This window comes from Echinops telfairi, unplaced genomic scaffold, assembly GCF_000313985.2.
Source record: "Echinops telfairi isolate 266 unplaced genomic scaffold, ASM31398v2 ScPeMD7_31;HRSCAF=116, whole genome shotgun sequence".
NCBI classification, from domain to species: Eukaryota; Metazoa; Chordata; class Mammalia; order Afrosoricida; family Tenrecidae; genus Echinops; species Echinops telfairi.
This window is the reverse complement of record NW_022103928.1, coordinates 51,067,017-51,080,915: the sequence shown is the minus strand read 5'-3', so window position 1 is coordinate 51,080,915 and position 13,899 is coordinate 51,067,017.

Below are 13,899 nucleotides of genomic sequence, written 5' to 3'. Positions count from 1 at the left end.
GTCACCAGGTCTTCCTTCCTCATCCACCTTAGGCTGGAAGCTCTGGGGAAACCTGTTCCACAGCCTGGCAACTTGTAAACCTGCATTGACTGGCGGGTGGAAACTCCACGCAGGGACAATTTCATGTCCAGGAATTGAACCTGAGCCTCCCACATGGAAAGGAAGAATTCTAGGCCTGATCTAGTAATGCTGCTCAGTACTTGCCAATGGTATATTTCCAGATTCAGGTCTTCTTCAGTTAAAGAACCTTTTCTTCTTAATTCATTGAGATTTTCTTCTTTCTATTCTGGTTTCCCTCTCTGATTACTGCTGACTGCAGCCGACTCTCAGTCTTTCTTTCCTTTTGGATGCCTGTGAGCGACCCGCGCTGGCCTGGTTTCTTGTTGGGCAATGTGCTTCCCTCACTGGATCCTGTCTGGTGGGACTGCTGATTTGGAAGTCTGCCTTCCCTTAGCTAAGGAATGTGGGTCCTGACGTGGAATTTGCATTTTGAGCAGTGCGATAGAAAGAGTGACAGGCTCATTTTCTTTTGAGATTGCATTAGGATGTGAGGTTGAGCAGCCACTACGTCCTGGCCCCAGGCAAACGTCTGTTTTGGTTCAAATTCGGAATCTCGTTCCTTGCTTGGATGAGACCGTTACAGTAGTTACCCAGTCCTGCCAACACCTTCCCTTTGGGGTGAAGGGACCAGAAATACTTCTCAGCAACTGAAGCAACCAAAGAAACAACGGACATGCTTACGCTTCCACTGCAGCCCTTTGTCTGACCTTCCCTCTTAGCTTCCTATCTTTCACCAGGTTTCTCACACACAAATGATTTATCTTCGCGTGTGTGTGTGTGTGTGTGTGTGTGTGTGTGTGTGTGTGTGTGTGTGTGTTTTAAAGCTTATCAAACTTTGGAATGTTGCTGTCATGTACGCATCACAATTTGGTCCCAACAAATTTCTTGTAGCTTGAGATTCTTCCTTTCCTGTGAGTACGTGGGCTGTTTCCTCAGCTGAAAATCTTGTCTTGCTTTCCACTGGGCACACTTTTCCTTCTTGTACAAAATTCTGTTCACACATTTTCTCCTCTGGGAAGCCTTTCTTAGTTCCCGATGCTAGACAAGATCCACCCCCTCCTGAAGAAAAACTTCATATCGTGGTGAACGTTTACAGAGAAGATCAATTTTCCATTCAGCAATCCATACACATTGTGTTTAACTTCATTGATTGCAATCTCTACAAAGTAACATTACTTTTCCCACTTTCACCCTCTGTTTCCCATTTCCATTTCTTTCTTAACCCTACTGAATATTGTCCCTGAGTTCATGCTGCCCTTTTGACCTCAAATGGCTGCTTATTCTAAAGAAGCCATACTCACTAGTGTTTTTCATCCCCTAAATTGATTTCACGGCAAGGGCCACTCCTTTTAAGAAAAAAAAAAATTAAGAGACCTCTCTATTGTTTGGCTGTGAATTGAGTCATAGAGGTGCATTCCGTTCCAGACCTAAAGGATGACTAGAGCCCGTAATCTGGAGGGGTCCACTAGTCTCTATCTGTGACCACGAAGCCCGATCTTTTGAACGATTTTGAGTTTTGTTCCATATTTTTCTCCTGCTCTATATAGGACCTTCTAAGGTGATCCCATTGAGAGATGCTGGTAGTTGTAGCTGGGCACCATCTATTTCACCGGTTCTCAACCTGTGGGTCATGACCCCTTTGGGAGGGTTGAAAGACCCTTTCACAGGGGTTGCCTGATTCATAACAATAGCAAAATTACTGTTATGAAGTAGCAATGAAAATAATTTTATGGTTGGGGGGGTGGTCACCACAACATGAGGAACTGTATTAAAGGGTCACAGCATTAGGAAGGTTGAGACCAATGATCTCTTTCTTCTAGTCTTGAGTGGAGGGTGAAGGTCATGTGGTCCCCTAGTCCAGCCAACTAATTGTTTCCGGGTGTCTTCCGTTTTCCCCACGTTTCTTTCATTTAGGCATGCAGACTCGTAGTTACACCTGAGATAACTGCTCATTAGCTTTTAAGACCCCGGTTGCTACTCACCAAAGTAGGACGTGGAGCGTTGTCTTTTCGTACTGTATTATGCCAATTGACTGTGGTGTCCCCCCAGGCTATGATCCTGAGCTCCTGAGAGAAAGATTCCATGTTCCACTGCTCCTGCTATTGGATTCCTTCACACCTGATCTTTTTAAAATCTGCCATTCAGTTGAAAACACTTTAGTGATAGACACCTAAATCATCAGCTAGCATTTTATTTGTGTGTTATTTCTGACACGTAGTGAGCACACTTAGTTATTTGATGTGTGTATAATTCTTTTGCGTTAATTATAAAAAAAATGTGTCTAGTGACTGGATTCTCATTGTGGTCTGTATGGTCACACGCATTGCCAACAAATTCTTTTTTCATTTTCATCAGGTACTGACTCAAAGAATCCCTCAAGACATGGTTAAATACATACTACACGTGGGTGGAATCTACCTGGTACTTAAAGTAAGGATCCTGAAGTCAGGAACGGGTAAAACCAAGTAAGTAGAATTCTGTTTGGATTCACTATTCTGGCATTGTCCACAGCTTAATGACTGTGGACACTGTGGTGCTGTTTGTAACTTTACCAATGACTGCTCAGCTCAAAACCCACTGCCATGGGTCGATTCTCATTGAGAGAGACCCTCTAGAGCAGTGGTTCTCAACCTTCCTCATGCAGCGACCCTTTCATACAGTTCCTCATGTGGTGGTGACCCCCCCCAACCATAAAATTAATTTCGTTGCTACTTCATCACTGTCATTTTGCTACTGTTATGAATCAGGCGGCTCCTGTGAAAGGGTCGTTCAACCCCCAAAGGGGTCTCGACCCACAGGCTGAGAACCACTGCTCTGTAGGGTTTTATTGGAGCAAAGAGCCTCAACTGGACTAGGATGATGCAAATGAGAGGGACTTGCCATTCACCAAGGGGATTGGCTGCTGTTGAATACACTTGAGTTGGTTTGACTCATAGTAAACCGACTCATAGCCACCGTGTGTACAACAGAGCAGACTGCTCCTGCTCCAGCCTCACCACGTTCCTTATGTGTGAGCCCAGGGTTGTAGCCACTGGACCCAGCTATCATGTCAAGGGCCTCTCTCTCTCTGGATAGCTTGCCAATTATGCAAATAAGGAGTGTGGTACCTTTGTGGGGGTGGGACCAGGCAAATAAAGGACTTGGCCCATGAACGTCGGGATTGGTCAGTTTGGCCGTCCTGCTAGTCTTCAAGCAAGCATCCCAGAGAGGGCAAGAGAAAGTGAGAAATGGGACCTGGCAGCAGCAGGACCCAAAGCCTGGCCGGGGACAGAGTCACGCGGGTAGCAGCCCACAGCGTGAGAAAGCCGAATGCCTTCTGGCGGAGTCGTTTGCTGGCAGAGTTGGGTGCCTCGAGGAATGTGCTGGGAAACTAGGTTTGCTGACACACGGAACTCAAGCCGAGTGCCTATGGACTGGGGCTTGCTGGTGAAACTGGGTCTGAGAGTGAATCTGCAGAGCTGAATCGCTGGCTGAAGCGGGCCAGAGGCCGGGCTGAGAGGCTGAGGGCCAGAAAGGGAGGCCCCAGAGGTGCTGCTGAGCTGAGCGCGTCCTGATGGAAGCACGATTTCCTGGGGTTTCTGAAGGTGAATTGTGACCTGTTACTTCCCTAACAAACCCATAATTGTGAGCATTATCTCTGAGCTTCGTGTGGCCATTATAAGAATTTTGGTACCCAACAGAGAAGTAGAGAGTGCCAAGGGAAGGATGATGGGTGCCAGAATTGTTTAAAAATACGGGGTTTAAAAAAAAAAAAAAGCTTGGAGGTGGGGGCATGTCTGCCTCATAGGAATTGACCTCGGGCTGTTGATTTTTTTTTCTATTTTCTTTGGGTGGGTGTTGATTTTTTGAGTTACCTTTCTTTCCCCTTTTGAAGTGAGAGGAAGTCAGACACCAAATCCCCAACCAAACTTATTGCCATCGAGCCAGTGCTGACTTAGTGACTCCCTGTGGGTTTCTGAGACTGTAACTGTTTAGGAGAGCAGAATGCCCCCTCTTTCTCCAGAGGAGCAGCTGGTGGTTTCGAACTGCTGACCATGCGGATCGAAGTCCAACACATAACCACGAAACCACCAGCGCCCCCCCACCCCCACCCCACGCTATTTTCACCAAGGTATTTTAATTTCCTTGTCACGCATACTACAAACTTGGGTAAATTGGATTTTATTAAGTGTACCTTTTATAACGGAAGGGACTAAATGTTTTCCTTGAAAGTATATAGAGCATGTGTCAAAAAGATCTCTACCCCTAAGTTTTCCAATCTGGGTGACAAATCAATAGGGAAATGTACACACAGCCAAAGTATCAGTGAAAACCAGCTCCCAGTGCCGGTGACTGAGCCCCATATGGCTGCATTTTACATAGAGGGTGCAGCTCCTACTTTAGGGGAGTGCGTCTCCGCACGCTCTGGTGACCCCAGGCGGGCATGGGGGCTGAGGGTGGGGGAAAGGACTGGACTTAATATTAAGGGGCCTGCTTAGTTTACAGAGGAGATGGGAAGGTTTTGTGGGAGGATAAACTATCTCAGTAAAATCCCAGAGACAAGACAGGGCACGGACAGTGTGCGCTGAACACTAAGCCAGTTTAAAGGTGTCAAAGGCCTTGTAGAGGGGAAAACGTGGGAGGTGGAGATGCTTTAGGGTTGGCTCGGAGAGATACAATCATAGAACTAAATTGATACCTACCTGTAAAGGCCACCGAGGTCATGAAAATGGGAATGAGATTTTGGCAATCGCACAGTTATATATTATTTTAACCCCCCAGGGGGTTGTTGTGAGGTGCCATTGGGTCCGTCAGATGCCGAAGGACCCTGTTACAACAGGAAGAAACTGCCTGGTCCTGCACCACCCTCACGCTGGTCATAGTCGAGCTCCATGTCACGCAGAGACCCACCAACTGCGGTCCACTGCCCTCAACGTCCACGGTCAATTACTTCCTCTTCCTGGGCCTCAGGGGAAACTGAGAACAGGAATGGATGGGCGCTTAACTCCCATCCCGTTTTGAGCTCTTGTGGGCTTTTGTTGCTCCATCAAATACCTTGTAGGCTATGGCTCCTGACCCCCAAAGAGGGTCACTTTTGGAAAGCAAATGACACATAATTTGGAGACACCAGAGTCACCGATTCCCATCCCCTCACCACAGCACCCCATCCCCAATGAAACAAAAGAAAAACACATTCAATTGCTATTTTCCCAGTTATTAGTAAAGTCTGAAAAATCCCAATAAGTCTTTGGTGAAAGCATTCTGTTCACCACATGCCCCCTGTGCCAGAGCAGGTGGGGGTGGGGTGGGGGCATTGAGAAGGCCCCAGTGCAGGAGGGGACGGAGTTGGGGACACAGCGTGGGGCTGCAGGAGTAACTGCTGGCCTCCGGGGTGACCTTCTTGTGCTCAGGTTCTCTGTGTAGAAGATATGGGACTTTGAGAACAACCAGTGTTCAGTCTCCACCTTCCTCGGGTAGATAAATCCTTCTTTTCTCTTGCAAAAACAGCAGTACGTCAACCATCCCAAACATTTCCTCTGAAAACGTGCAGGGACCCCTGTGAGGAAGACCAGGAGACCTGCTCCTGGATCGCTTGGCGTGAATAAATAACCTGCAGGTGGGGCTAAGTAGTCTTCGAACCTGAAGTCACAGGTGGGGTGGCGAGGGGATTTGAAAGCATGGGCGTGAGCAAAAGGACATTTCTACACGTTAGATGAATGTCATTTACTGCGGCCATTTCTGGGTTCAGGTCAGGGATGTCGAGAATTGAATGGCTGGCCGTCACTTGGGGGTTTGGCAGCTGTTTCCTTCTGCCCCTTTTGTGCGGGTCGAATGACTGTCTTCCAGACCCCTAGGAAGACTGCGTGGGAGCCTGCGATTCCGGGGTCTGGATGGCTTCCAAGGGGACCGGACGCTTTGGGGGATTCAGTGTGGGAAGGTATTCTATAATGAGGAGAATTCGGGAGGCCTCATTAACAAAACACAACAAAAAAATAAGCTATGATTATCATTACTAGTAATTTTTATTTGGTTTTGCACTTTCTTCCAAACAACAACAAAAGGCAATTATAAATATAAAATCATGGAAATTCATACCATGAAGAGTTCATTAAACTTGGCAAGAAAACCTATATTCCAAAGCTTGGTCTCATTTCTTGGCCTTCAGCTTACATTTTAAGAAAACAGTGATTGTATAAATGTTAATACAGTAAATGACGTTTGGATAAATGCTTAACTTGCTTTCACTTTAGGGAACAGGCAAAACCCTATGAGCTGACAATGGAGAAGAAAATTGGATTTTTAATTACTCTTTATTATTGCTTTGAGTCTAACTTTTAACAACCAGGAATGGATCCAAACCTTGGGAGGACCTGAAGTACACACAATTTTGGAGGTCCTCTTTTAATTATGAATATGAAATTAAGTATGAAATCAAGAATTTATTTAGGATAAATAAGAAATCAAAGCCAATCACATCTTTACAAAAGCTGACAACCCAAACATCACAAAGTACAGAAAACAATGTGCTTATGAAGCAATCATGACATACCACTAAAATGTGTTTTCCCCTACATTTCATTTCATTTATAATTTTGCACAGATTAGCTGCTGCCTTCATCTGTTCCAAACATTGGTTCTCTTGCCCTATTGCTGTACTTCTATACTTTGAGCACCAAGAGACTCATTCCTAACATTAAAACTTATAGCTCTGACTCTTAAAAAAAAAAAAAAATATATATATATATATATATATATATATATATATATATATATATATATCTCACATCATTCCATAGTTCAAGCATGTTAAGCAGAATTGCATATTTGCTACCACAATCAGTTTCCCGACCTTTTTTTTTTAACACGGGCCCCTTGACATTGTCTCCCCATCTGCTCATGATGGTCAGTGAGGGTACAGGATTATTTCTTAAAGCCATTCCTACCATAGGCTGGCTCGAAATGACTATACATGGAGGTAACTATGAAACATAACTTATAGCATATAAATAAAAATTACATATACTGTATAGTTCCTTGTAATCGGTTCCCTCTTTCCTACCCATTCTCCCTTTACCTTCCCTGTTTCGCCACTCACACCACTGGTCCTGTAGGGCTCATCCGCCCTGGATTCCCTGTATTTTCAGTTCCTATCTGTACCAGTGTACATCCTCTGGTCTAGCCAGACCTGCAAGATCGAATTCGAGTCATGGTAGTGGGAGCGGGGAGGAAACATTTAGGAACTAGAGGAAAGTTGTATTTCTCATCGTTGTTACATCACACCCTGATTGGCTCATCTCCTCCCCGAGACCCCTCTGCAAGGGGATCTCCAGTGGCCTACTAATGGGCTTTGGATCTCCACTCTGCACTCCCCCCATCATTCGCTATGGTAAGGTTTTTTGTTCTCATGATGCCTTATACCTGATCCCTTCGACACCTCGTGGTTGCATAGGCTGGTGTGCTTCTTCCATGTGGGCTTTGTTGCTTCTGAGCTTGATGGCCGCTTGATTACCCTCAAGCCTTTAAGACCCCAGACACTATATCTTTTGATAGCCAGGCACCATCAGCTTTCTTCACTACATTTGCTTATGCACCCACTTTGTCTTCAGCGGTTGTGTTGGGAAGGTGAGCATCATAGAATGCCAATTTAGTAGAAGAAAGTATTCTTGCATTGAGGGAGTACTTGAGTGGAGGCCCAATGTCCTTCTGATACCTTAATACTAAACCTGTAAATGTAGGGTCATAGATCTATTTCCCCATCCTCATATAAATATATTTGCACATGTACATGTCTTTATCTAGACCTCTATAAATGCCCTTTGCCTCCCAGCTCTTTCCTCTATTTCCCTTGATTCTCCTCCTGTCCCACTATCATGCTCAGTCCCCACCAGGGTTTCAGCACTTCCTCTTTGTTACGTTCCCCTTGATCCTGCCCTACCAGGTCTCCCACACCCACCTCCCCACCAATTTGGATTGCTTGTTGTTCCCTTGTCCCTGGGTTTGTTAACACCTCTTCCCTTCCCCCCTCCTCCCCCTCTCCCATGTCCCCCCGGAACTGTCAGTCCCGTTGTTTTCTCCTCCATATTGTTCATCCAGCCTGTCCTATCCAGACAGGCCTACGGAGACAACAACATGCACAAAAACAAGACAGAGCAAAACCAAGCAACAGTGCACAACAAAACAGCAACAACATCAAGCCACTGACAAAGAACAAATGAAAATTAAAAGCTTATTTTTGAAGAAAATAAAGGACTCCGGGTTCACCTTTGTTAGTTTGTCACTGTGTGTGGACTGCCATGGCGGGTTCAGTAGTCTTTAGAGTTCAAATGACTAGAACAGCTTTGCTGACATTTCCTCAGTGTGACTTGGAAGAACTCAAACCTCAAGAAAGTTGTGTGAGAAATGTCTTTCTTTCTTTCAAGCTACGGATAGAATTTCATTACTAGAGTGTGACTGCAGTTCCTGAGAGGTCCTCCCTTCAGTAATTCCTTTATTATGAGAAACTGGCTAAAGGCAGCTCCTTCTTAGGAAAACATCCCCTCCCATACGGGCCCGACAGGCAACATTGTAATCACTGTACTACCCTCCAGAATCAGATATCTCTCTATATTTATCTTCTTAGAGTAAAACTATGTAAAGATAGAAGCCAAGAAAAATTTTATTTTGTACCTTTTGGCTTATCTTCACAACTATGATGCTTATTATCCTCCCAAACCCTCCACTTCCATCGCCCACAACCCCTTGGGGTGGGGGCTGGGGGTGGGGAGTCCCACAAGCATTCTTAAACTTATTTAGTTAAAAAATAAATTAGATGAAATGATTGAAAGAATTCAAAATATCACACTCTCAGTAAGGAAAGTAAGCCATTGTTCTCTTACAAAGCATGCCCCACAGCTCTGAATGAGCAGACCAGTCAGAGAACGTCCTGCAGTACGTAATGTAAAACCCTCTTTCAGCTATAGCACTCTGCTGGCAAAGACATTTCAAAAGCTTGTTCCTGTGAGAAATTACCTCTTCTCTGGTGACACATTCTTCTCTTGTCCCGGGAATGTGGGTTTTGAGAAGAAGTCGAGCTGATGCTAAAATTTTAAAGAAGCCTACTGCTTCTAGGACAAGCATATTTTTCCTTTTCTCCTCTCTCTCTCTCTCTTTTTAAAAATTATGTATGAAGCAAGAAAGTTGAGCAATTGATTGAAAAGGGAAATGTAATTTGAAGGCTGTTGTTTGACCAGTAAAACTATCCATAAGCAAACACGCTACCCACCCAGTACAAATGGGGATTTCTGGCAATTCTGTCCCAGGACTCTCTTGGCTTGATGATGTTACCTGCCATTGAGTGGCTGCTCAACTCGTGGGGACCCCATTCATGCCCATTAGTACAAAACACTGCCCCATCTCTGCATCATCCCATCCAGGGGCCTCTGGTCAAGACTGCAGAAGTAAATTGCCAAACCATGCTTCCTAGCCCATCTTAGCCCCGGAGCTCTGCTGGAACCTGTTCAGCATCATGGTAACACACAAGCCAACACTGACCAATGGTTGGTCAAGCCTTCACGGTTGGTGGTGGCACGCGAGGTGCGCTGGTCAAGAAACTGAACCCCTGTCTACTGCATGGAAGGGAGAATGCGACCACTGACCCCTCTGGGGAGGTCACAGCGGGCTGCCCACCAGCAGGTGGGAGGTTGGAATCCACCCCATACAAAGACCTGGCAATCCGCTTTGGAAAAACCAGGCACTGACAGCCCCAGCTCTCCTCTGAGCCTCCTGAGGTCAGGCGCCAGGAATCAGAAAGGACTCAGTGACAGTTGTGTCCCTTAGGACTGCTCCCCGCTCTGTTTGGCTGCATTGTTTTTTCCATTTTATCTCAGCTGCTAACTGCCGATGTCACCATTTCTCACTGAAATTTGAAATGGAAATCTACAAGTGTGTTTCCAGGGAGGGGAAGGGGGGAAAAAAACCCCAAAAAGTCAAAAAAGGGAAAACTGTTCATTTTGATTCTTTAGATGCCTTAATTGGCTTTCCAGGCAGACTGCGAAGTCTGATTTGGAACTCACTTTCCAGTGTAAGTCTGTGGTCACACACAGGGCCTTTTGTAACTCTTTCCTGGAGCCTTTAGGAGCTTCCTCCTCCTAAATCTCTCTTGGACTTTTTTGTTAATCTAGGTCATTCATTTTCTCCAGGAAAATTCCGCTCCGGAGCCCGGTGACAGATCTGATTTTATGTAATTGATGATGAGTATACATTTCAGTGGCTTCTGTGCTCTGCGGTTTGGGTAAGGATGTAAGGTCACAACAGTGAGGCCTAACCTCTAAGACTGAGGGCCTATCGTGTTTGGGACGTGTGAGTAGTGTATTTGCCATCACCCAGTGAAGATAAAATTAGATGGTTCTTTGCTCAACCTGACATTCATGTGCCTATCGCTTCTCAAGCCTAAGGACTCTCCCTCATTGTGATCACGTTGTAACACACTATCCTGGGGTGAGAAGTGTCCCTTTCAGCTTGTGACATTTTAACCAGGCCTGACTCAATTAGCCTTTGACCCCTTTCAAGCTAATCAGGAAATAGTTTTTCCTACTCTTTGCTTCATGCTAGGCTTGTGGTTACAATGACCCATTACCAAGAGAAAGTCTAGTAACAGGAAATGTGGGAGAACTAATCCCGAGGAACAAAAACAAACCTTTGACTCACCTACGATTTTATTGCGAACTTCCCTCTTGACTCCATTTCCCTTGAAATCAATGAAAAAAAATTACAACTACTCGTTAAAAGTTTTTAAACGCTTTGAATGTGGGCCGCCACCTCCCTGGTCCTCTGAGTAGGTTTCTTCACCAGTCTGTGCTGAGTTGAAATGCCCCAGGGAGAGCTTTCTTCCGACAGTCCTTGAACTTTCTGATGGAATGGGCTTTCCCGACAGGCTGTTCCAAAGCTGGGCCCAGGCGTAGACGGAACCGAGGGGGAGATTTCTCTTTGGCAAGTAGGCTTTCTTCGCGGTAGCCACAGAACAAAAGAGGAAGTGACGATTCCAGCGGAAAGCACAATGTAAAGATTAAGGCTCCTAAGAAAAGTTTTGGGTTGCCACATTGATCCTACACATAGTCAATGTCATTCTACAAGTAAAAATCCTTGAGTTGGCAAGTATTTTGTCCTATACATTTACAATAATAATAACAATAAAGCGACAAGGCAGAGACGTCTGGGTGGGGCCTTGGAGAGGCTGCTAAGCAGGTGCTGTAATGGCTGCAGGAGGGCCTACACCTTTCCTAGGTGCCCTGGTGGCGTAGTGGTTAGGATCCCCATGATTAGCAGTTTGAAACCACCCAGGGAAAGATGGAGCTTTCTACTCCTAGAAACAGTTACCGTTTCGGAGACCCACAGGGGGTAAAGCTGTGAGTCAGCTTTGACTCAATGGCAATGGGTCTGGTGGTTTGCGTTTTAGCTGTCCTATGGGGTCCCTGTTGGTGTAGTGGTTATGCGTTGGGCTGCTGACCGCAGGGTGAACAGTTCAACAACACCAGCTGCTCCAGGGGAGACACGTGAGGCTTTCTCCTCCCATTAAGAGTTACAGTCACTGGGACAGTTCGAGGCTATCCTATAGGATCGCTATGAGCCTGCACTGAGGTGATGGTAGTGAGTGGTTCCTATTTATTTATTTATTCAAGTTAGCTTTACTACCCTCTGTCCAACAGTCTTTATGTCTTAATTTCTAAAATGGAAATCATAAGACACACATATCTTCTGTATTTCCAGGAACTTTTGATGTTTAAGCCGTGAAATAACTGCTTTTAAAAGCCCCACTTTATTAATATAGGTAAATGTAAAGGTTTGGCCGTTAAAGTCCTAGATTCCAGAGTGGAATGAATTTGGATTTGAACCCTGCTTCTCCCTTTTATAGTACTCGTGTGCTCTTGAGGGAATGCAGCGTTAGCTTGATAATTGCGAGGTCCCTGGTACAAACCCACCAACTGCTCCTCAGGAGAGAGATGAGGCCGCCAGCCCCTTCAAGAATCACAGCATTGGAAACCCCATTGAGAGTTGCTAGGAGATAAAATCCATTAGATGGCAATGCATTTATTTGTTTTATTTTCTGGTGTACTCTTGAAGGAGCGCTGGTGGTGTGGGATAGGCAACTGGCTATAACCACAAGGTCAGAGGTTCAAACCAACCACTCGTGTGGGAGAAAGATGAGGGTAATTGCTCTAGTAATGATTTCCAGAGCCAGAAACCCAAGGGGCCAGTGCGCTCTGTCCTTTAGGGGAGCCATGATTTGGCACTGGCCTGATGGTAAGTGCCTTCTTGGAGTCAGAGAAGAACTGTGCTTCATAGAGTGTTCCATGGCTCAGTTTTGGGAATTACATCACCAGGCTTTTTGTGTCAGTCTGGGTTGACTAGAGAAACAAATTCATAGACACTCATACAACAAAGAGTTTGATATAAAAGAGCAATTGAACATTGAGAAAACATTCCAGCCCAGTCCAGATAGTGTCCATAAGTCCGATATTAGGTCAAATGTCTGATACCACTCTAAAAATTTCTCTTCAGACTCACAAAACACATGCAATGACGCCGAAGGCAGGAAGATCACAGGCCAGTGGGTGGAAAGTCTTGTGGATCCAGTGGTGGTGGAGGCACCTCAGGGTTGGAAGGAGTCTTCATGTGGCTTCTTCAGCTCCAGGGCTCCAGCGTAGCTCCGTGTGTCTTGACCACAAGCATGTCTCCCACCTCCAATGAGCTATTCATCTCCTAAGCGCCTCCAAATGAGGTCATCAAGCTGCAACCTGATTGACAGGCTAAACTCCACCCCTTCACTCTTAAGTCCCAAATTGACCACAGATTATGTAGCTACCACACTTCTTCTGAGTCACTCCTTTCGGTCCAAAGCTGGGAATGTTCACCATTTGTTCCACCCAGGGACGGGACTAAGTGAGTGGGTGTAGGTAGAGTATGCAGAATGGTGTTCTAAGTGCTATTAGAACAGTTAGCTAGTTCATGCTGAAAAACAAAAACAAACTCACTGCCATTGAGTCAATTCTGACTCATAGTGACCTTATAGGACAGCATAGACCCGCCCTCATGAATTTTCAAGACTGTAACTCTTTACAAGAGTAGAAAGCCTCATCTTTCTCCCAAGGAGCTGGCTGGGGGTTTGGAACTGCTGACCTTGCGATTAGCAGCCCAACTCATAACCACTACACCATTAGGACTCCTGTTTGCTGAAACTATAGGCTATTGCTCTGCCACAATGGATGAGAGTATTAATCGTCACAGGAATCAGTTGTCTTGTTGAGTGTAGCAGCGTCCGCCTGACTTCACTTAGCGGAGTGAATGTTTTCATTCACCAGGTCGACCTCTGACAAAGTGGAGAATGGAACCTGAGCTCGGGGAGCACACCTCCCCACATCAGCTCCCCACATCCTCCCCACGTGAGCTTCTTCCCAGGAGGCTCACATATAGAACTGAACAGGACACGCCTCATGCAGCAGGGCTGCTAGTCTTGCCCAAGCTGTCAGTGGGCTCTCTGTCAGCACCCAAGCACCTTCTTTGAACCCCCCCTCCCCTCCTCCAACCCTCCCACCCCCCTCCTTCTGTGTCACATTCCTGGCAAGGTCTTACTTCTAGCTGGCTGTCAACTAAGGTGGTGGCTGATAACAGAACTATGAAATGATAAGGCTCAAGACCTTCAAGTGGTATTTTTAAAACGCAGGAAACCTTCAAGAGCTCAAGAAACAATGGAGTAATGACAGGCATCACGTTTTATTGTGCGTGTGTTTGTGTGTAGATGATTCATCTTTTTTCTACAGATCAGAAAAAGTCCATTAAGCCAACAACAACAACAACAACAAAACCGGTTGGCATGCAGTCAGT